At 45.0% G+C, this 22695-nt stretch overlaps 1 long non-coding RNA gene across 1 annotated transcript; it reads right to left on the reverse strand.

Moving 5' to 3' along the window:
• Positions 1–786: 786 nt before the first annotated feature.
• On the reverse strand, positions 787–10035 carry LOC115344101. The gene is made up of 4 exons (XR_003924419.1): positions 8819–10035; positions 3164–3307; positions 1434–1506; positions 787–1047 (listed from the first exon to the last, which is right to left on the reverse strand). It is a non-coding gene; the product is annotated as an uncharacterized LOC115344101 (long non-coding RNA).
• Between the last annotated feature and the right edge of the window lie 12660 nt (positions 10036–22695).

Here is a 22695-nt window from a genome sequence, read left to right on the forward strand (position 1 = left end):
TAAAGGAAATTAATGAGATGTATAGGTACACATAAGTATTGTAGATAGAGATGATGTCAAACAGACATACCCCATATTTGTGTGGCTTTTCTTTTCTCAGGCTTCTTTCACTTGCACCTTCAGACTTCTCCCTGAAGAATTAGTTTGGTTATTTATGCTGCTTAGTTCACCAAGAATAAAGCTGTATTTTCACACAGACCTAAAACTGACTGAGCTCATAAAATACTTCACACTCTGATTTGTGTTTGCGGTGGAGGCAGTTCTTCATACCTTTTAATGTATGTCTAGCAGAGGCCTTTTACATCATTAAGAGTCTTATTTAAATTTGTTTTAGGACTAAACTAACAGAAGCGATCGGACAGAGACTCCTTTCCTAGCAAGCCTTGCTTCTGCCACTGAGTCTGACAAATTAAATAATAAGCAGAAAGAGGAAAGATGACTGGAGCTGCTTTACTGAAATCGAATCCGCAGCAGGGCCGTCCTGCTGTAAGCGCCGCTCGCTGAAGAACCAGCCCCGTCTGCAGGACGGTCCCGCGCATCGGTCTGGATGGGGTCCACAGCCTGGCCACGCTGCGGGCGCAGAGGGATGCACGGGGATTTCTCGCTACGTGAGGTGCCGAATTAGACGGGGAGAGCCCAGCGAGAGCTCCCGGGCTCCCCCCTGCATCTCAGGTCGTGGGGCACAGAGCCCATTTCTTTCGCCGCCGAGGATGCTCACCTTGAGCACGCGAGGTCGTCAGGTTAGCGGGGTGGACTCTAGTAGTTGATTACGTGTTTGGTTTGGGGGTTTTTTTTGCTTCCCCTGAAGCTCAGGCGGGAGAAAGGGAAGGGCTTTCCAGCATGACCGCTCCAGCGCGAGCCCAGTTTAAATCCCCACCGTAAGGTGACTTCAGACCTTTTTTTGGACCAGAAATACGGGGACCGTCGTGCCGGCAGGAGCCACAAACTAAACCAACCTGGAGCTTCAGGACCACGCTACTGCTCTTAAGTGTTTGACTTGCGTCTTAATCTCATTTCAAGTTCCCGGAGTCTTCGGTGGATGTAATCCTGGAGGGTGGTAATTCAGTGAATGTTATGCATGAAAGCTAACGCTTTTAAAGTCATTAAAAGTGTTAGCTGAAAGGTCTGGCGTCTTAAATGAGAATATTTCAAAAAAGGTTGTGATATCAACGTTCTGTGGGGAAATATTGCTTCTAGAAGAATCAGGAAAATATTTTTATAATGTTTGACATTTTTATGTTGAAATAAAGGCAAATATTTATGTTCCCTCATTCTCCCCACCTCCCCTCCCCAGCTGGAAATGTGACTGAAAAGTAGGACTCTGCATAAATAAAAGCAACATTTTAAATCTTCAAATATATTATTTTTCCATCACTAAGAAAAAGAATAAGCTAAAAACCTAAAATAGCAGTTGACTTTTTTCTGGTTCTCACCAGAGAACTTTTTTCCAGTGGGAAGTAAGGGAAAGTCTTCCTCTTCCTCTTTTAGTTTTGATTTCTTCACTTACTGCAGTGACAGACAGGGCAAGGAGTGTGAGACAAAGAAAAAAGAGAGAGAGATATTGTAGAATGAAACATTGACTGTATATTTCTGTTAAGTTTGAAATTTTGCTTAAATATAACATATAATTTAAACCATTTTATTTCTCTGAACTCTCAAGTTGTTATAACTTCTACAAAACAAACTGTTTGAAGTTTTTGTATTCAAGTGTTCACGTCAGGAAACTTACTTTTGTAGAAATGGCCAAATTTTAGAGTATCCATATTTCCCAGTATTTCCAGATGAAACAGTGCATATTGTTGCCACTTTCTGAATACTGACCTTTTTGAAAACTATTTCAAACTGAACACCCGCAACATTTGAATATATTTTTTAATGTCATATTGACTAAGCATGAAAGCAAGCACTTCAACAAGAGAATGAAAGTCTGAGTGTGTCTCATGGGGGCAAAGCACATAACATGTTTTTGGTGGAAAGCAGCAGAACATTACACCCTTTTAGCAATTAAATAACACGTTGCTGTAGGAATGGCCTTATATTTTAACGTTTGGAAAACGTTTTCTTAGACTGCAATCACAAGGAGAAACTCATGTGAATATCAAGCCTCCCTGTGTTTAGAGGTTTGTCATATCTCCTACAGCTGTATATTGTCTCTTTACCCGTCTCCTTTTCATTCTCTCTCCACCATCCTCCTGCCCCTACCCATCAGATTTCAGAATATCAGAGGTACTTTGTGGGAACGTAAAGTTGCTGCTGGTTAGTCCAAGGCATATTGCTACCTTATTTACCCATCTTATGGTGGGGTTTACCCATACGGACCAAAATATAGACTGATTTATGCATAGCAGATCTGGGACATTTGTGGTCACCCATGTTATTCGTATGCTTGCGGGGGAAAAAATAGTCCAAGTAGTGGAGTCTTTTTTGAATGTGCTCTTGCTTGTTGGACAGTTTAATTTTTCACATACATTATTTACTTTCCTTTGGTGGATTTTGAGAGAAACCAGCTCTCATAAAATTTTTAGATGAGCATTTTCTAACTTGTTGAGTTGAGCATTAAGCTTCCTGGTTTCTTAAAAATAATCCCCATTATTCATGTTACATGCAGGCTAACCACATAGGCTTTGTTTGCCCTTTTTATCTTTTACAGGTTAACTGAATGATTAAGGAGTTCACTGAAGTGAATACTGTAGAACAAGGCAGCCAACAAGCCACTCGGGTCACTTGGCTTAATGACTAACAAAGAACACAGTCCGAAAAATATTTTATTCTACAGAGTGATTTGGTTCTCATGCAAATGCGTAATTACAAAAATGACCCAGATTGTTTATCCCAGAGAGCATCTGTTCTGGTTTTCTGGAGTTGTTTAGTTTGGCAACTTACAATCAAAAGCAATTTGTAGCTGGTATATTGAGCTGACTGGTCTGATAATTAGGCTGGGCATTCTGAATCAAGTATTTTAATACCTTCTTAAAAAGTTTGTACCACATGCGCCTTGACTAGTCCACCTTAAATATTCAGTCATGCAGTTAGATTTTTGAAAGAGAATAAAGAATGGATTCATAAATGTATTAATAAATTCTCCCTTTTTGGTTACCTGTTACGCACATTTCAACTCACTGTATAATATCATAATGGACTCTGTAAATAAATATATATTTACCTTATTGCCAAGCTGTATTGCTGCTTCTGCACTTTGGGTATTTTTCCTCCGTCTTAGACTTCGTATCGTCAAGCTCCCTCTTATTGATTTCTTTGCTTTGTTTTTTATAAACTCAGTCACTTGGAATAGGAAAACCTGGTAAATCTGAGAAAGACATTCATATTATTTTGACATATTATCGGTACTTTTCTTCCAAGCAAAGTCATTCCCTACTCTCTGTGAAATATATAAAACAATAAACAAACCTGCTTATTAAAGATGCTGGCATTTGACACAGTCTTTGCCTTAACAACACTGAAATATGATTGACTCTTACTAAAATAAGACCACATTTATTTATCCTACATTAAACAGCATGACCTTTTCAGTAGCGCTGTACATGCCTCAGATTTGCTAAAAAAGACTCCACAGTACGATTAATGAACCATTCCGCTCACGGTAGTGAAATCTCCAAAGACGGTCTGTAGCTGTCCCTCTCCGGATGCCCCGACGAAGCCAAAGGGAATTTACCGTCGGTAAATTCGGGGATAATGCGATTGCATTTTGTCAGCCTGATGCGGTCCCGTCCCCGGCGTCTCCACTTCGCTTTGATACCTTCCCTGGGAGGAGGCTACCGGAGCAAAGGGAAACCTGCAAAACAGACCGCAGACGGCCGCTGTGCGCACGTCCGCCCGCGCGCCCACCCGGGGGACAAAACCGGCTCGTTTCGGGGACGCTCGCCCCGGGCGGGCTCTCCTGCGCCCGGGCCGCGGCTGCAAGCGGCGACGGCGCCGTGCCGGCCGCGCGGAGATGCTCCGCACCCCCGGGTTCGGGGGCTGCCGCCCGCGGCGGCCGCGGTCCTGCGCGCGGAACCTGAAATCCGAGGAGAGGTTTTGGCCCAGAGGAAGGCAATGCGGAAAGACCCGCTCTCGGCAGAAGCTGGATCTCACCCCGAGCTTCTCTCTTTCCAAAGATGTAACGACGTTTTACGCAGGCTTGTATTAAACTCTTCTGTCACGGCCAGATTCCGATTCGGAGATGTCCGATTTTCATCAGTTAAACGTGCAAGGAACTTCAGGATTATTTGTGATGAAAAGTTATGAATTTTTTGCTACTGTTCAGTACATGCCCATTGAGATATTTTCACCCTTTCCAAATGAATTCTCTATCCTCGTATCACAGAGGGCTTTCATTGCTAGGTAACATACAACGCACCTGTGTTCTCTTATCTCCTCTCACCGCTTCCTATTTAAACCTACATTCCATTCCCAAAGTGCAGCCACATTGTCTGTCAGCTTCAAATAACAATTTTCTCTCCTTCCTACCTGACTTAATTTGCAATAGGAATGAGCAGAGGTTATGGCCCCGATCTGGAAAAACACTTAAGCGTACGCTTGTTGTAAATCACAAGAAATATTCACATATATAACTTTGAGCACATGCATAGCTGTGCTGCTGGATTGCTGCCACTGTTTTTAAGAATAGGCCGCGTGCTTTATGTTCTGATACTTATTCACAGTGTAGGACACTGATACTTCATCTTACAGTATTTTTTCTTTGTGTAACCCAAGAGGTAATTCAGCAGCTATAGGCATGTTTGCAATTTGTTTCCCTGTCACTGAGTGCTATGCAGAAGGAACGCATTCTCTCAAACATCACACACGGACTGGTTTCCATTTCTTAAACATCCATACGTATACAGTCTCATAAGCAAAAATAATATCAGATTTCTTTAAGGAACAAGAAATAGCACTTTTAAGGAAGTTTCAGGTCCTAGAATTTTTTTAGGTGTGGCCATGTACTATTTTTGTACACTTTTACAAAGAAACAAAAGGATAAAGACTAGCTTTTATTCTACCTATCCTGAAACTACAGTTTGACAATCTGTATTCTTATCTCAGGAAAATGTGAAAAACAAACCCCTTATTAAACGTTTTTATTCTTTGCTAAAACAGCAAGCAAACCTCTGCAGTCTGTGGCTTTTACATGCTGGTACAGAACGTTCTATTCACCCACTCATTAAAGAAAAATAAAGCACTCTATGAAATAGTGGAAAATAATTTTCCTGAAGAATATGCAGGCATTTCTTTGAAGTAGGAAGAAGTAGCTGTGATGACCAGACAGAATTACATTTGCTTGATCAAATAGTTAACAACAGGGCACAGAGGAATCTGAAGGAGAGAGTATTCAAAAACAGTGGGAAGAAGATTAGTGGTGATTTGCAAAAGATTAACAGGACACATTTTTCAGTAATTTGTCTGGTAGTCTGGACACAGGGAGCATCTCTGATTCTTCAGATGTACGAGCGCAGTGTTGTGCAAATGTGTGTGTCACAGCTTACTCAGGGAATCTCTGGAGGAGTTATATCCTCTTATTAGGATGTCCTTTTTGAAACACTTAACGTGGAAAACAAAGAAAACCGCAACTGAAGTGCTATAGTCTGTAACATAGCTCTTTAGGGTCCCATTCATCAAAACTGTGTGCTCTGCATGCATTTGTTATTTATTTATTCAGGCAGAAATATTATATCCTGATTCTTCTATGTAAATACAATGACTATGATATAGTTCAGTGCGGAATGATATGGGTCTAATGGGGCATATTATCAGTGCAATGTCTGCGAGGTACCAGGAGACCCAAGGACACGAACAAAATTACAGACAACCCCGCTTCCACACAGGTACATTTATATCTCTCAGCAGGTGTAAGTCACAAAAAGATCCACCTCTGTAATTACTTAGCATATAGAAAATTACATTACCAGATTATGTCAACATTTCTACAGCATCTAATATGTCCCTGTAGCATTACAAAACGCTATCTTTCAGCGCCCTTCTCCTGCAATCTTACCGTACTTTAATCGAGGATCCAAAAGCTATTGGCTGAATATAGGCTCTGGTTTCGTGTCTGAATCAAGTTTGTAAGACCTCAGCTTGATTTGAAGTAAGAGATCTCGTTATTTTCTTTACCGACAGACCTTTCTCTGATGGCCTGCAGGTTTTTTAGCACTTCTAAAGGCACAGAGGGTGGATGGGTGGCCCCTCTGACACCTCCTGTGGTCAGCAGGGAAAGAAATGGTCCTTTGGGGAATGACTCGCTGTCTGGAAATAGCATTTAAGGCAGGTGAAGTAAATTGCCCTCTGAATGTCCCTCTTTCTTCGTTGACCGCAGAGAGACCGGCTCGGGCTCACAGCCAGCCGGCCTCGGACGAGGCGGATCGCACCCTCGGGGAAATGTAAGGTGCTCTGTGGCCAGAAGGAGCCGAGACATCAGTAGGTAAATCCTCCTTACGTCCCTGCGCCTGCCCCGGCACCCTGTCCTCTGCCACCGAAGGCAGAGGGACGCCGGCTGCTCGGCGACCACCGGCCCTTGGAACAGCAGGCTGTGCGAAATTAATGTAACAAAATGCTGATCTGCAAGGGCTTTTTGCCCGCAAGTGATTAAGAACAACAGCAAAAGCGCGGCGATCGGTGAAAACGTAAAATTGAATTTCTAGCTAGCGCTGGTCAGCGCAAATCTCAAGACGTTTTAACCAGTCGGGTATTCGAAAGACCACGCGCGGTTCGAGCGCAGTTAGGCTAACTTTCCTGCCCTCGTTTCAGGGTAAGTAATTACTCGTACCTAACAAAGTTCCCCTCGCAGGAGACGGTACTTTCCGCGTCCTACTGAGGTGATTGCGGAGGACGGAGATAATTGCCAGGTTCCTCCGGCTCCTGCGCTCAGCCGGGCTCCGGAGACCTTGGCAGACCAGCTCTGGGAGACCGGAGCCGGGACGGAGCGCGGAGCTCTGGCGTAGTCACGGGAAGGATTTCCCCGGCTTAAAGTCTCATTGCAGGGACGCATTTTTATAAGGCTCTGCTCATTTTTTGGAATATGCCTGCCCAAGACCACCGTCCGTCGCGCTGGCCTAGCTGCGCTGGAAAACGAGTTGGCTTTTCGGGGAAAAGTTACACGGAGCAAGATACTAAGCTTTAGCTACGTGTTCATACTCTTCCACAGCAATGCCCTGCGTCCCCCTCAGTCCTGGATCTCAGCTGCCCGCCCGGACTGTCTTGCCTGACACGTATAGGCATTAGAACAGGGTCTTGAGAGCATTTTTGTGTTTTAAATACCTTGAGTACCTGTGTTTGTCTGAACAGCACTATATTAAATGGAGTTATTCTAGTATTTCATTAATATTTCATATTTCATATACAGTGTGATGCACAGCGCTTGTTTTCCTGTATAAATGTACCCTTTTCATGACATATTGCCCTTCTTTCTTTACCCTTCTCTATTGTATTATTAAGATGCTTCCTAGGCCATGGTAAAAGCCAGTTTTTTTACCGCCCTATCAGGGGTAAAAGCCCCTGATAGGGCTAGGGACAGTGTACATGCTCCATACTTGGAATTTGTCTCCTAGCATAGCACACGTAATTTATAATCTGAAATAAATCTACCGTGTATTAATGAGCACAGCGTGGATGTGCGGCTGTTTGTTTTGGTGTTACTTAGATTTAGAGTAGGATGGACATAAGGTCGCCGCGCCTGAAGGAGCACAGCATCTTGGTAAGAAGCTTCGCTAAAAGCGCTCAGACCTGGTAGCTTGGGTTAGAGCTGTGCAGAATCCACGCCTTGCGCTCCGCTCCGTGAGGAGTTGTTCTTCCAAGCCGGAGATCAGAAGGCAGCAGGGAGCCGAAAGATTTGCCCTGCAGAAAGCGGGGCAGGGAAGAAGTTACCAGCAGCTGCAGGTGGCCGGGTGCTGGTGGAAAGCCAGCGTGAGCAACCCTCACGCCCCGACTTGTTCCCGTGGAGCGGGGAAGGGAGAAGTTGCAGCTACTGAGGGGCTTCAGGAGGAGAACAAGCATAGGCAAGACTGTATGGATATATGTGTTCACCGCAGTAAATTGATTTCTAACCAGCCGAACCATAAGCAGACATTTGGATAATTCAGTATCGCAATGGGCACTGATATGTGAAAGAGTATGCGGACAGCATGTGCAAAGCACGGTGGAAACATTGACCTCTCGCTTGAAAGAGGCTCATGCTGGAGACTGCAAAAGGATCCAACTCCTACGCAGAGACTGTGGCACAGAGTAATCTTAACAGCTAGCATTCTTGGTTTGAAGTGCAGTCAAATAGAACTGGAGAAAAGTCAAGGCTATTTTGATGAAAATACTGATTTAGATGCTATTTTCTCTTTAGGTGGGTTGTGGGTATTGGGCATCTTTGAGTATTGCTTATTGACTCTCTGCTACAAATGCTGGGTTTTTACATTTATTATGACTAGAAGAAATTCTGGTCACATAGACTGAGACTTTTATTCTCATATATTTTGGCCTTTGCACGAGATGGAAAATAAAAATAGTTGAAAATAAAAACAGTTGAAAATAAAGTCACCTGAAGGCATACACTTGCTAGAAACCAGGCATCATATCCCCACAGAATGTGGTGGTAAAGTCCAGTCTCTTTGATTTTTCAAATTTCTTGAGAAAAGTGTTCAGGTTCATGCTGACAAGTTGACAACAATTCCCACATACCACAGAGCACTAGCAATTGATGCTTTCATAATATTCTGCATTTTTTAAAACTGAAATAGAGTTGTCCAACAGAGAAAAAGTATGGATTGCTGCCTTTTGAAAACAATAAATGACTGCTTGCATAAATATTAGTTCTATCACCAAAATTCTACCTTACCTTTTAGTAAAGTATCTCATCCCATAGTTGAAATCCTGTTAGCGTTGTTCGGCTGAATCAGTACAAAATGTCATTTGCAGCTGGAGGCTTCTGGGTGCTGGATCGCTCTTATCTTCTTTCCCCCTTTTGCAGCATGGGCTGGTAAGGACTCTTCTTGGAGAAGGTCTGTTGCGAGAGGCACAGCAGGGCAGGTTGTTTCTCATTTGTGCCCATCTGCTTGCACAGCCGCTTGGGCATCTGTCAGAACGTGACCCTGCAAACCTCGCCCATTTGGAAGAAAAAGGGGTTTGTGATGGTTGGGGCACAACCTTCGCCCGCTGCTGCCTGCCGCTTCTTTCTGCGTGATGGGCACGACACTTGCCTTCTCTGAGGTACTACTGCTGCTGCTGACTCCCTGATCTGAAAGGATACTGTAAAACAATCACATTTCCAAGAAAACGTCGGTCCGCGCGAGCTTGTTGATAAATTATTGTTAAATATTAGCGTAATACAAAAGGAGTGAGAAAGGAAGATCCCTGCTTCAATTTATCCTGTGCCACGCTGGCTCTGTCTGAGATGATTGCTTCCAGCACACCTGCAAAACTCTGAGAAAAACATTTGAGCTATACCCTCTGGAACAGATCCTTTGGGGCAAAAAAAGCCAGTGAAAAGCAGCTATACTCAGAGTTAAAGTCTTAAAAATATTCATAGTATCCTGTCTTCTCATCAAAAGCTGCACGAACCCCTTAGGAAAGAAACGACAGCATGCTGTAGCGCTCAGGGATGATGGTGATGATATATATGTGTGTGTATATATATATTAAAAAAAAATCTGGTGATTATATAGAGATATAGATATAGAGGTATAGAAACATAGAGCTATCATCTGATGCCACTAAACCTATTAAAATGGCAAAAGAGCAATTGGCTGAAGCTGAGCCCAGACCAGATTCAGGTGACGCTGGTCAGAAAGAGATGTCTTTAAAGACCGAAGCTTTGTTCCCAGTTTCTGCCGAGGGCATCAGGCCCTCACTTGGCCAACTGGTGCAAGGCCCTGGGTTTCTGTCTGGTTCCCCACAGGGAGCGGGTGATAAGGTTGAATAAGTTTGCAAAAACGCCTTTTTGAATCTCCTCTTTGCTGGTCATCTTAACAAGCTCTTGGCCATGGAATTTGTCTTGCTTGACTTGCTGAAGCCGACCCAGAGGCTTCCTCCAGCCGGAGCCTGGCCGGCCGCTCTCCTCGTGCTGTGAGCTCTCCAGCCTGGCTCCAGCCTCGGTCAGCCTCCAGCACCAGGAAGGTGCCTTGGCTTCAGTTTCCAAATCAGTTGAGGAACGTGTCAGTCCCCAGCTGTGCCACGGTTTGCGGTGACGGCTGGGGAATGGCGAGGGGTGAGAGCCGGAGGGGTAATGTGGGAAAAGCCCCAGTCTCGTGGAAGAGCGTTTGCTGCTGGAGCAACGTCCGAGCGCTGGGAGCTGAGCCCGACGTTAGGAAGCTGTCGTCCAAGGGAAAGCCTCTGCTCCAGTCGTGGTGCTAATAAATAGAATGCCCCATTTAGTCCTCAGCTCCTTTCACTTCTCCCAGCGTGAAACAGAGCAAAATCACCAGTCGAAGTAGCTTTCTCAGCCAGAGGTCTGGCTTTATAACATGCACGAGACCGCCCTGAAGTCCACCAGGGAATTTGCTGTTGCTATAGATTTTGCATGAAGCACTTTCATATGTTACAGTGGTAAGTGACAGAAGAAAGCTCTGAGAGGAGAAATTCATAGCTATCTTTAAAGGACAATAAAGTGAAAAGGACCGATTTACAGATAGTTGAATAAACATAAGCTAAATGGAGTCAACTTTCCTCGGGTCTGACAGAGGCACAATCCATTTTCAATAGCCATAACCACTGAGTGTTAACAGCAGCAGCCTGAGGGATAACCCACTGTGTTACACACACAGATCCAATCCACCCTCCTCCCACGGGGATATTAGGGAACACCTGATAATGTTACGTGCGGCATTTTATGAAATTCATTCAGAAAATGTGTTGAGAAACCCACACCTTTTCCTAGGAAATTTCTGAGCTATCAAATTTCTGGGCTGGAAATGAAAGGCAATCCTGCGAGGAGCAGCTCAGAGTGGCGGTCGGTGGGTCTGCCGTCTCCATCACTGACACAGCACGGTGTAGCTGAGGTCTGGAACAGTTCCCAGAGCCAACACCGAGTTAAATATTCAGCAGTTCCCTTCACTCCACAGTTCTCGTTCCTCTTTTACCAGGCTGTTTGCTTCCCAGTTGACCCATCTGACATTCTTGCCAATGACAGACAGCTCTCCTTGGGAGGACAAGAGAAAGAACAAAAAAAAGGTGAGATTGAAGCTGTGATACCAGGCTTAGTGTACCAAGCATTGGCAAAATAAATCCTACACTCAGCAATAGCTTTATCCCACAGTACTGCCCATCCCATACTTCAAGGCCAGATTTCCCTGCTTCAGGACAGGTATTTTAGCATTTCCCTTCAAAAATAGCTTCTCAACCTAAAAATAATTTAGAGTGGGATCACCCCACTGTAGATGCATTGTCAGGCAATATAGATACAATATAAAGGCTTCTTCACCGTATTCTTCCCTGCGGCCATGGCAAGGCAGAGCCCCAGCAACCTTCACTTGGTGGTAACCCCCAGGGACCCAGAAACAGCTTGTGGAAGAGCGATGTTAAATCTGACAAGTCACTGAGGACCGGCCTAACGGGTAGGTTCAGGGCAAAGTGAGGGCAACCTAAACTCACCAAGGCTTTTGCAGGCATTTACAGTCCTGTTCTTCCCAGTGGCTCATGTGTTTGTCTCCATTACGAGTCGTACTGGGCTATTCCCAGGCTCTGAAGAGGGAGGGAACAGAGCCCTCTGGGCTGCCAGCAAGGTGGCCGCAGCGCGGGTGCCCGTGCTCTCATGGCTAGCTGGAAATGCCAGATCACATCGGGTAGAAATGCTCCTTCAGCTCAACGCCCACCTACCAGAACCAGCACAGCCTACCTTATCTTGGGGGTCACTGGTTTCCTAATGAAGTCAAGAGCAGGGAAAAAGTAACAACAGCCTTGTTCCTGTTAGTGCCATGATCCCACCTTCTCAACCGTTTGGATTAATTCGCCACTGTGCCAATAGATTTTTAGTTTCCATTAACTTTGACCTGAAATAACAAGGGCCTGCCTGTACAGTGGGCTTCCTTAGTCTTACGCTGAGAATTTGGGGATTAAAGCACACCCAATTCAGACGTGGCAAAAAGTAAGCTGGAGCTGCAGACTACAAAAAGGTGTTAATATATGGCAAAACGTCCTCGCAATTCAAGTGGTTCTGATGGTGTCAAACCACCTGGGAGCCCAACGCTGACCATACCGTCTAACGTGGCTAACCAGACCTCCGCTCCCCTCCGCTCTGCCCCGCCGGGGACGGGGCAAATGCGCCGGGAGCCGCTGAGCTGCCCTGCCGTGTGCCACCAGGACAATCGTCTCTCCTCGTCTTGAGCTCCTGCCAGAGTTGGCAGCCCTTACTAGATCCACTAGAAGGGCACTTGAAGGTGGTCTGACAGGGAAATGTGGATAACAGAGAAACTTACGTCACTCCTAGCAGTGTTCTTGGAGAAAATACGGCTTCTTCCTGTGAGGCAGGATTCATCAAATACATTTGAAATCTACATTTTTTTCAAAAAGAAAGAGGATGCAGAATCCCATGCATCAACTGGAGGAGTCCGAGAAAGTATTTTTTTCTTTGCGTTGTCCATAATAACTGATAACATTACTGATATTGTTATATCTTCTTAGCAAATAACTCTGCCTGGTTTCAGTTGCTTGCCAGGTTTAATTCATCCTACCTGTCATAGTGCTACAGGTTTTTGCTGGTTGTTGGTATTGTGGTAATACGTGTAACACCACCCGATTTGTACATCAGAGGTTAATATTCCCGTTGCAGTTTAATTTGCATTGCAGAGGTATATTCAAGGAAGCTGATTTCCATGTCTTGATAGAGGAAATTAATGGTAGAAATGATAACAAATTGTCAAACTACGGTTCTGAATATTAAGAATCAAAAGTAAAAGATGCGTAAGAAGCAACATTACGGTAATCTCAATGAGCAGAGTGCTACCTCCTAAACTGCAGTTTTCAGACATAGCAGCCGAAGGATTTGTGTGGGTGCACTCTAGCTCTATAGCACACCCGAAGTGCAGTAATGATTTTGTTCTCTAAGTATCCTAGACTGCCACAGCACTGCTTTGTAAAACGTACTTCAAATAGGGACGATTTCAGTAACCCTTCAGAAGATAGGAAATGTAGATTCATAAAAGCCTGATTACAACATATGAAACAAGTGCCACTCGCTGGGAGCTTGTTTTATGTTACTGAATGAGATACTCAGAGAGCCAATGGCTTTGGTTCTGTTATTTACACATTGTATCACAATATAATTTTCTCTTTTTCATGAAGGAAGAAACAGCATGATTGTTTTCTTTATCTTTCCTTTGGTAGTATTGGATGTTGCCATAGGAAGGATGAGTTACATCTTTAGACTCTCTGGTAATTAATTCCTGAGGTTTCAGTGTTGCTCTACATAGTGAAGACAGGCATAGTTGCACCAAATATGCAAAATCAAAATATTAAGTGAATCCCACATTTTTCTTCAGCGTGGCTATCAATTATTAAGTGTGTTAAATTCCACAGCTCAGCTTGTTGCTGCCTCCCTATATCTGGACTTTTGCATCTATTATATAACAGTCTAAAGGTATCCTCTCTCTTGCACATAGAGCCATGATAGGCATCACATAAATGCCTACATTTCACAACAGTGACATAACTTGCCTTTATACTCCACATATGGATGTCAGAAAACACCATGCACGTAAAGGACTACCATGTTTCCATAGAAACTAATGTACTTCAGGCAGAAAAATTGAAAGAGATTTATAAAATTTATTAAAAAAAAGCAAAACATTAAAAAAACAAGGAAGGACACCAAATCTTCTCACATTTTCGTCAAAATGCTCAAAAGATGTTCAATCCAGCCCTTTGTAAAGTATCTTTTAAAAATCATAATTTGTTGGCCGTAATGACACTGTCCTGGACAACTAGACTGTTAGCTTATATATGTTGCTCTGTATCTCTGTCTCCAGCAACGAAATCCAGACAGTGTTTTGCATCCTGGCACCTTCACCGATGGTACCGAGCCAGCGCAGAGGTGCCTGTGGGATGCCTATGTGCCCCCCACGTGTCCTTTGAGGGTCTGACATAGCTCCCTTCGGGGGACCAAACCTCGCACCTCAGCTTACGGGCGGCTTGTTGCTAAAGAGAAAAGCAGAACCAGTTGAGGAGGAGGCACTGCCACAGCCTTTCCTTCATGAATTTTACAGGAAAAAACCGGGAGAGGCAGAGCAGGCACCACCTCTTCGCTCTCCCGGAGCAATTTCTGTGCTTCGTTGCTGCAACGGCTGGACCGAACAGGGACATTTTCTAACCGAGCTCTGCCAAGCGCGGAGCTGGGACGGCAGCATCCCTGCGGCCACGCAGTTTCTGGCACTCACAGTACGTCTCATCCGTTCCCTTGCTCGCCGGCCACTGTTTCAGCTCGGGGCTTTGGTGCTCTCCCTGGGTCGGATATATTTCACGGCGACAGGAGAGTGTCTTCCCCTTTTCGGCACCCGGCTGCCTGCTCCTCGGCAGCTACGAGCTGGCTGTCTCAGCTCCCGGTCCGGCTGAGTCAGCACTGCTGGTGGGGCTGGTGCTGCCTCCTCTGAATTTGTAAGACCTGCAAAAATGTACAGGCAAGTCTGAAAGGGTTACTGCGGCAGAACAGGAGACAGAGTGAACGGCGTTTTTTTCCGTATTCATTTTCTTTGAGGGACAGGGAATGGGTTTGTTTCACCCGGCATGTCATCAAAACAGGTTTCCCAGCTCTGCCTCAAGTCTGATGCAGACACAAGACAGATGTTGCTATACATATTTCAGTAATTTTCCTATCCAACTCTCTTGGTCTTCCCTGTATGACTCCTGCATAATTCAGGTTGCTCACAGTGGTTTGATGTTTCTCTTTGAATTTCTTCTTGTTTGTTTGCCCTCCCCTTTGCCAGTGACTACAATCATAATACTTTACCACCAGTCTGGGGACTGCTACGCCCACGCAGCCGCAGCGCGTTCTCAGGGTTCCTCTGCAGTCCCAGCCCTGGCGAGCAAGCTCCAGCTCCTCTGGGTCTTCAGGGAGGCATGCCCGACTCCCCAAACAGCAGCTTTCACAGCGAAAAATAAAGAAAGGTCGCAGTGTACTGTTATCAGTAAGGTTGTTTTTTTTCTAGGCTATCACCCATTAAGGGTTGGGGGGTTTGCACCATTTAATAAGTGATACCACTGCATAGAAGTGTGTATCATCTGAGCTGGTTTGGGAAGGGAAAAGTAACTAACTGCATAGTCATGAGGTGACTGAGTATCTAAGAGGATGGGGTAATGGACAATAGAAACTTACATGAATTAGTCATCTCTTTAAACTAACTCAGGTTCACCACAAGCAAAACCAGTTTTTACCTGCCAGCCGGCAAGTGCAGCTCAGTCTCTAGCACAGCACAAACTGCAAAAATCACAGCTGCCACCTCTCTTGGTGGGCTCAGCAGTGAGAGACTTGACAGAGAGATTGAATCATTGCCTTGCTTTGGCAGCGGTCATTACAGGTGAGGACTGAAACGCACACGTGGCTTTACAGCAAAAAGCCAACAGCCAGTTACATTAGGGCTGGATCCATCCATAAAGAATGTAGGCACTGAAGCATGTTATTCTGGAAACTCTGGTGTCTCCAGTGTCTTCTGAACCCTATTTTAGGTGCCAAGACCCTCGGCACATTAGCAGCGAGCCCTCTGGACGCGCTTCCCCTGCCCTGTACCGTGGAGGTGAAGGTGCCACAGAGGGATTCCTGCTTTCAGGCTACGGGCAATGCCGCAGCATCAGTCCTGGAGTGTCTTATCCCTCCCGTGGAGTCAGTCTAAGGCATAAACAAGCATGAGTTTCAGTATATCAAAGCTAGGGATCTTTAAGGTTATTCCTACCTCCAAGTCAGTCTGCACATTGGCACAAACCCTTTGTTGCCTTAACTTTACGTGCTTAATCTCCATTGAGAGAGTAGTGCCCAGCCACAGCAGCTCCAGCTGCTGCACTACGACTGCACAGGCAGTGGTAGGATGTGTCTGAGCAATGCCAGTCATCTCCTAGCCCTTGTCATCTCATCAGCAGCCCTTGTGAGGCCTGATCTAGCAAAAGATTTCACTCTGTACTGACTTTAAGTATGTGCTATTCCTCCTTGACTTCAACAGAATTACTTGTATGTTCTCAGGTATGCACAAGCTTAAGCACTTTATTAGATTAAATCCCTTTCTTTTTGAAAATGGTGGATTCTATTAAATAAAAGCAGAGCAGGAAATGCTTGCTGCAGTCTATTTAGCAGTGGGAGCCAGAAAAGGCTCAAAGAGTGGGTAGGATACAATAGCAAGATAACATATATAGCTCAAACTGATGAAAGAGACGTTAGTGCTTGGATTCTTCTGCTCATTGGGACCCATTTTGAACATCTTGGTTAAGTCTGGATTCTCAGAAATTGAAAGTCAACAACCCTTAGGAAACTGGGCTCTTTCCAGGCATTCAAATGCAGCATCTTTAATCTCCAGACAATTCTGAAAACCTCCGTATCCCCTCCTTGATGAGCACTGCAGAGAGCAATTCTATGTAACCTGTCTGCATTGGTCCCTGAAACACCATTAAACTTGCGCTCAAAAGAAAAGTTCTTGTCTCCTTCATTAGCCGCTTTTGGCAGGGGCTCTCTTGCTGTACATATATAAGAAGGCTTCAGAATATAGCGAGTGCTGATAGATACTAAAAACTATCCTAACAGTCACTGTTGCAAAATCCTCATATGCAACTAAACATACACATATCAAAAAAAGGAGAGGAGAAGTGGCAGGATTAACAGCTAGGGCAGAACTGAGATTCTCTAGGAAGAGCATCTGTGCCCAATGAAGTCACACATCTCACATCTCTGTCAGCAAAACTGACAGGATAAAATGCTTGCACCATACCTAATTTAATCCCACGGTTCCTAATAAAACAAAAATACACAAAGGTGTGTTTCAGCAGCAAAGCTTACAGTTTTATTAGAATGTACTATCACTGCAGCAGGAGAGCAGCTTATATCAGCCATCAATAGCAGCTGACCGTGAAACTGGCGGATCAGGCGCTACCCATTGCCAGCAGACTAATTCCACCATTTTTCTTACAGTGCATAGTTAGAAGCCCTCAACAATATTCTGTTGTACTGCAGAGGCTGCAGAGCTGAGCTTTTGGAGCTGAGAAGTTTCAGGCATTTTTCTGCTGGTTTTGAGGAAGATTTTGATGGCTTTGTTCATGCTGAGTAGCAGCACAGAGCTGAATATGGTCTCCGCAAAGATAATACGCCAACTCGGGCGGTAAGGTATCCCATCCCAGCCTCTTCTTGTGACAAGACACAGTGCTGTCCACAGAGGGTAATGAACCTGCTTTTGCAAACAACAGTAGATGTCTGTTGGTGATTCACACTATAAAAACCTGCTTTTCTGTTGCCAAGGTCTTAACTCTAGTTCCCTGTTTGTATGCAGACAACGTATAATTATGTCTCACCACTGCAGTCTACGAACTTCTTAAAAGCTGTCTACATCCTTCGGTTGTGGCGAACTCCCTTTCTGTGACTTCCCCATAAGCACCCATTTTTCTCTGGTCTTCTGGCTGCCTTACTCGTGCCCATCTGGCAATGTGGCAGGATGCTGCTCCCAGACTGGACCCTTGCTTCAGCAGAGGTCCTGGGAGAAGTTCGGGTTGTGCAAGTAGCCTGTTCAACACTGCCTCACAAGTGAAAGGTGTTGTGCCAGCTCCAAGGAATTTGCAACCTGTCTCTCTTTACGTTCTGCTCGTATTGCAAAACCATCGCGCTGTTCCTCCAACAGCCAGGGCTGTCTGAGCCAGATGGCCCTCTTTGTGGCTCAGCTGGAAAAGATCTGAGGTGATTCCTATAAACAGCCTGGAGATCCCAAATCCGGGGATTAAGGGTGCAGGAGTTCAAGCGCTTCCTGTGGCCGGTGTGTACATAGCCCTTGCTTCCGTATTCCTGTACCTGCTGAAAGGTCAGAAGAATGGCTTTAGGGTGGTTGTTGCTTGTGGTTTTGAAAACTTTGTGTCTGAGTTAATACACCATTAATTTGTCTTAACTTCAAAGGCAGCAATCTGAAAGAGACTTGCATTTGGCAGATTTTTCCAGGAAGGTGACTTTTCCTGCATAAAAAGTGGGCAGTTCATAACCAGAAGAACATATTTATTAGTAGAAAAGAAGGTAAAAACAAATTAGGTCAAAAGACCTTCTGGTGACTAATATCTTGTTACTCACTGGACCATAAAAATCACTTGAGCTGGATGAGAGTTTGCATTCCTTTTCTGTAAATATCATGCTGGAGATGGCTGATAATACTCTGGGACCAAATTAAACAGCAGAACCAGAAGTGCCTGTTTACTCTACGAAAGCAAACACCTTAAGTTGTACAACCTGCCTTAAAACTAGCAATGAGTTACAGTGCTGGCTTTCATGAAACTAAAGAAAAACATTCACACGTGTAGTTCTTCATTAAAATGACTCTTCAAAGTATAAGACATAGGCTAAACAAGAATACTCATGCACAGAAAGGTCATAAAAAATTAGTGCATTCAGCAGAATGTACAAGATCTAGAAAATGCTCTTTTTTTTTTTCACCAAAAAGGCAAAAATTCAGTAGAAGAAAAGCTACAACTCTTGTTAGTTGCTAAAAGGCCAACTGTCCTTGCTAAAACTCATTGACGTAGATTGCAATAAATGGGACCGTTTGCTACATGAACAGCTATCTGGAGTGTTTGATGATGACCTCTTTAATTTTTTTAACAATGGTCGAAGAGGCACTAGACTGCGAGAGGCTACCTTCATGTACGCTTAGATGTTGGAAGCAAGAGGAAACAAATTCCATATAGGAGAGAAACTGGAGTGTTGCAGGCTGTGTTTCTTCAGTAGAGCTCCTGCGTATGGCTGCATAGAAATTCCCTCCCATTTCTCAGTTCAGAATATGATGAACTACTTGAAATCCCTCCCTCGGTGGGAAGCGCTTGCCTATGCCAAGCAGGAGAGGTCTGTTCAGAGCCCCTGAAGTTGATCAATACAATACAGAGCGGCACAGAGGAACCAGTTCAGTGCTTAAGGTTTATTTCTTGTGAGCAGAGCTAGGCTAACACTGCTGTGCTACTTCTGGAGCTTGTTCGGTTGGTATTAGCTATGCTTGGTCTTAGCTATGTTATCTGTGTTATCTGCTACACAGTACAACTACGCCTTGAAAAAGAGCCCACCTGCAGTCCTGCGTCCAGCTCTGGGGTCCTCAGCACAGGAGAGACAGGGACCTGTTGGAGCGGGTCCAGAGCAGGGACATGAAAATGACCAGAGGGAGGAACACCTCTCCTGGAGGAAAGGCTGAGAGAGTTGGGTTGTTCAGCCTGGAGAAGAGAAGGCTCCGGGGAGACCTTACAGCAGCCTGCCAGTACTTAAAGGGGGCCTACGGGAAAGCTGGAGAGGGACTCTTTAACAGGGAGTGTAGTGATAGGACAAGGGGTAATGGTTTTAAACTGAAAGAGGGCAGATTCAGAGTAGATATAAAGAAGAAATTTTTTACGATGAGAATGGTGAAACCCTGGCACAGGTTCCCCAGAGAGGTGGTGGATGCCCCATCCCTGGAAACATTCCAGGTCAGGTTGGACGGGGCTCTGAGCAACCTGATCGAGTTGAAAATGTCCCTGCTCATGGCAGGGGGGTCGGACTAGATGACCTTTAAAGGTCCCTTCTGACCCAAACTATTCTGTGATTCTATGAAATAAATCAATCCCAAGGAAAAAACACTGCTGTCTCTGCACATTTTCACCACTGCTGACTGTCAGAGTGGCCACATTCAGAATTGTTTGTTGGGAGGAAAGAGGAGTCACTTCCCCACCTATGGATGGGAGAAGTTGCAGAGAAATGGAACTAGGAAGAGAGGACATGGGCACAGATGAGGGTGGGAAAAGGGGAACATGTCAGTGTAAATGTTTAGGCGAGTTCCCAGGAATGCCTGGAATCTTTATTGCTGGTGAATAAATCTCACCAGAGCTGACAGCTGCAGGGAAGCTTGGAGAGTTGGTCTAAGGTATGAAATGAAGCATAAAAAAGGAGAGTTGTCCGAATTGTCATCTCTATGCTGCTGCCTTATCATCAGTTCTGACACAAATATCACTGAGGAAAGATTTATGGTGTGCACTCATCTTAGTTCTTTGGATAATTGGATGCTAAATACACACAGAGCTCATCTTCCAGATATTTGAAGTCCTTCCAAATTAGGTAGTAGCTCTTTTGGAACTAAAGATTTCAGTAGCCTGCCCAAACATGCATCCTTTCCCCCTCGATGGTGGACCTCAAATACTTTAGCCTTGGTACAGCTTTGAACTGTTCCTGGGCAAACTACAGGTGCTCATTTAATTTTCTTGGGGTAAGTTATTAGCTTTTTTTTTACATTCAAGCTTAACATGAAGATCAAAGTTGTATCCACGTGATAAAAATTCATCAATTGAATGAACTTAACTTTAAGTGCATCTGTTACAGACAGCCAATTGGTTTGGTCAAAACCTGTCCGGCCCGGATTGCAGTCAGCCACAAAATCATCAGCAGCAGTTACCCTGTCCTGCCTGTCCAGATCAGCATCATATTGGACTGGATGGAGCCTTGAACTATGCTGAGCTTTCTGTCCCTCAGGGATCCAAATTCCTGCCCGCAGGAAGCAAGAGCCCATCCACATCAAGGGGAGCTCCGCTGCATGGAGGGAAGTAAGATCATGGGAAACTATGAAGTGGGCAGATTGAAGCAAACCTTGGGAGTAAAAGCAGAGGGGAGAAGAGAGCAAAAGGGAGAGAGAAAAGATAAAGAATCAGACCTTGTTAGCAAGCCTAAATGAGATCGCACGGTGTCATCCTGGGGAACAAGCGAGGGGAATGGCAGAGCGAGCCAGAACAGCGGAGGGGGCTGACTTGAGCGGGAATAAAGAGCAGCACTACTGGTGAGCGTCTGAAAAGGTCAGCAGAAAGGCTTGGCCTCGTTGTGCCTTTGAGAAGAACACGACTTTAAGAGCTCGGTCCAAAGGGTGGCTGTGCTCTGGAGCCAACCTTTCATGGCATCCTTCCCGGGGTGCTTCCCCTTGCTAAGCCAGGCCAGCAATAAACCGCAGAGCGCTTTGTACTGGCTCAGCTTTGTTTGACCAGCAAAGGAGAGCTGGAGCTCAGCACTCCCTTTTGTCCTGCGGTGCTTGTGTAGGCACACCTGCTCCGAGGGGAGCATTTTAGAAATTCAGCAGATAATCACCCGATCAGCTCTAAGACAAGCAAGGATGCCAGGGCTGAGAGGATGCTATTGCAAGCAGATGTCTTATCTAAATCACAGCTTCTTGGATCAGGCCGTCATGTTGTCTCCATGGGAAAGCCATGATCGCTTTGACAAAATGTGGATTCAGAGAGGAGATGGAAAATAATCACCCTCCCCTCATTATCTGTGATATGTCTTTCATCTTTTTCCCCATTTGCTTATTGAATCATTTCAAATGCGCCCTTGTTTCTTTGCCCCTGGCCCTTCCTTTTCTGTCTCCAAATCATCTTTCAGGCATTTAAAAGCTATCCCTCCTCCTCTCTTATTTTATCATCAATTAGATTTTTTTTTTTCTCTGGGAAATCTGAGGCCGAGAGCCCCAGCAGGAGTCAGTTGGCACAGCTTTATTGGTGGCACTGGAGCTCTGCTGATTTCTTCCAGGCGAGGATCTGGCTCGAAGACTTTAGAAGTGCCTGCCTTGCTGATGCTGCCACTTTGCAGGGCCCTTGCTGTGCAAATTGGTATCTTCAGAGGCCTCTTCAGACGCTAGTTCATACAGGAGGTACTGACAACCCAAAGAGGCAAGGCGAAAGGGTTTTTAACACCACAAGGTGACAAAGCTGCAGGTGTCTGTATGCAGGTTTCTGATCAAATTGAAGGAGGAGAGCGAATTCCCTAGATCTCACCCTGCTGGGTTTTAATCTGCCTCAAACTGCCCTCCGGTGCCTGCGAGGGGTTTGCTTTCTGCCTTCATCCGCAAACTGGAGTTCAATCGCACCGCGCTCATTGCTGCGCAGTGGGTGAAAACTCTTGACCCCCATATTAATCATCTGAATCAACACATGAAGTCATTGGCCGAGGCACGTGAGTAATCTACAAGGAGCAATGTAAATATATGGAATAAATTCTGTCTACTTTTCTGTTTGCTCCTTGTCCTCCAGTATCTCCTCGTAGTCCTCTAGGAGACGGGAGATTTCTCAAATGTATACATTTTGAAGATTTCTTTCCTCGGAGATGGGCTAGAGAAATATCTTTGGGAATATGCACAATTTGTTATTCATAAGTCACGCTCTGTTGCTTAGTCATATCCCTGCTTCTCTGTTCCCGGCTGGAAGCATTATGTAACATCTGTGTTCTACATAAGGGCGGTGGCAGGACGGGCTTCACGTATACATGTACATACACATCTATACACATACACATATCGGTCTTAAACACATAGTTTCTGCTTCCAGCAGTACGTTTCTCAAATCTGTGGGGAGACTATCGTAGACCAAAAGCTCTGGAAATGTGAGCCTGCACAAGGTAGAGCAAAAGAAAATCTCCCAGGTTAGTAGTCCAAACCACTCTGGCATTATTCTTATTCTGCTGGCAGAGTAAGCAAAGCAAATGCATCTGCAGAGCCCAGCGCTGGGAATCGGCATGCGATACAAGAAATAACTAACTCCTGCCTTGCAACGATCTTG

Source organism: Aquila chrysaetos, chromosome 7, assembly GCF_900496995.4.
Source record: "Aquila chrysaetos chrysaetos chromosome 7, bAquChr1.4, whole genome shotgun sequence".
NCBI classification, from domain to species: Eukaryota; Metazoa; Chordata; class Aves; order Accipitriformes; family Accipitridae; genus Aquila; species Aquila chrysaetos.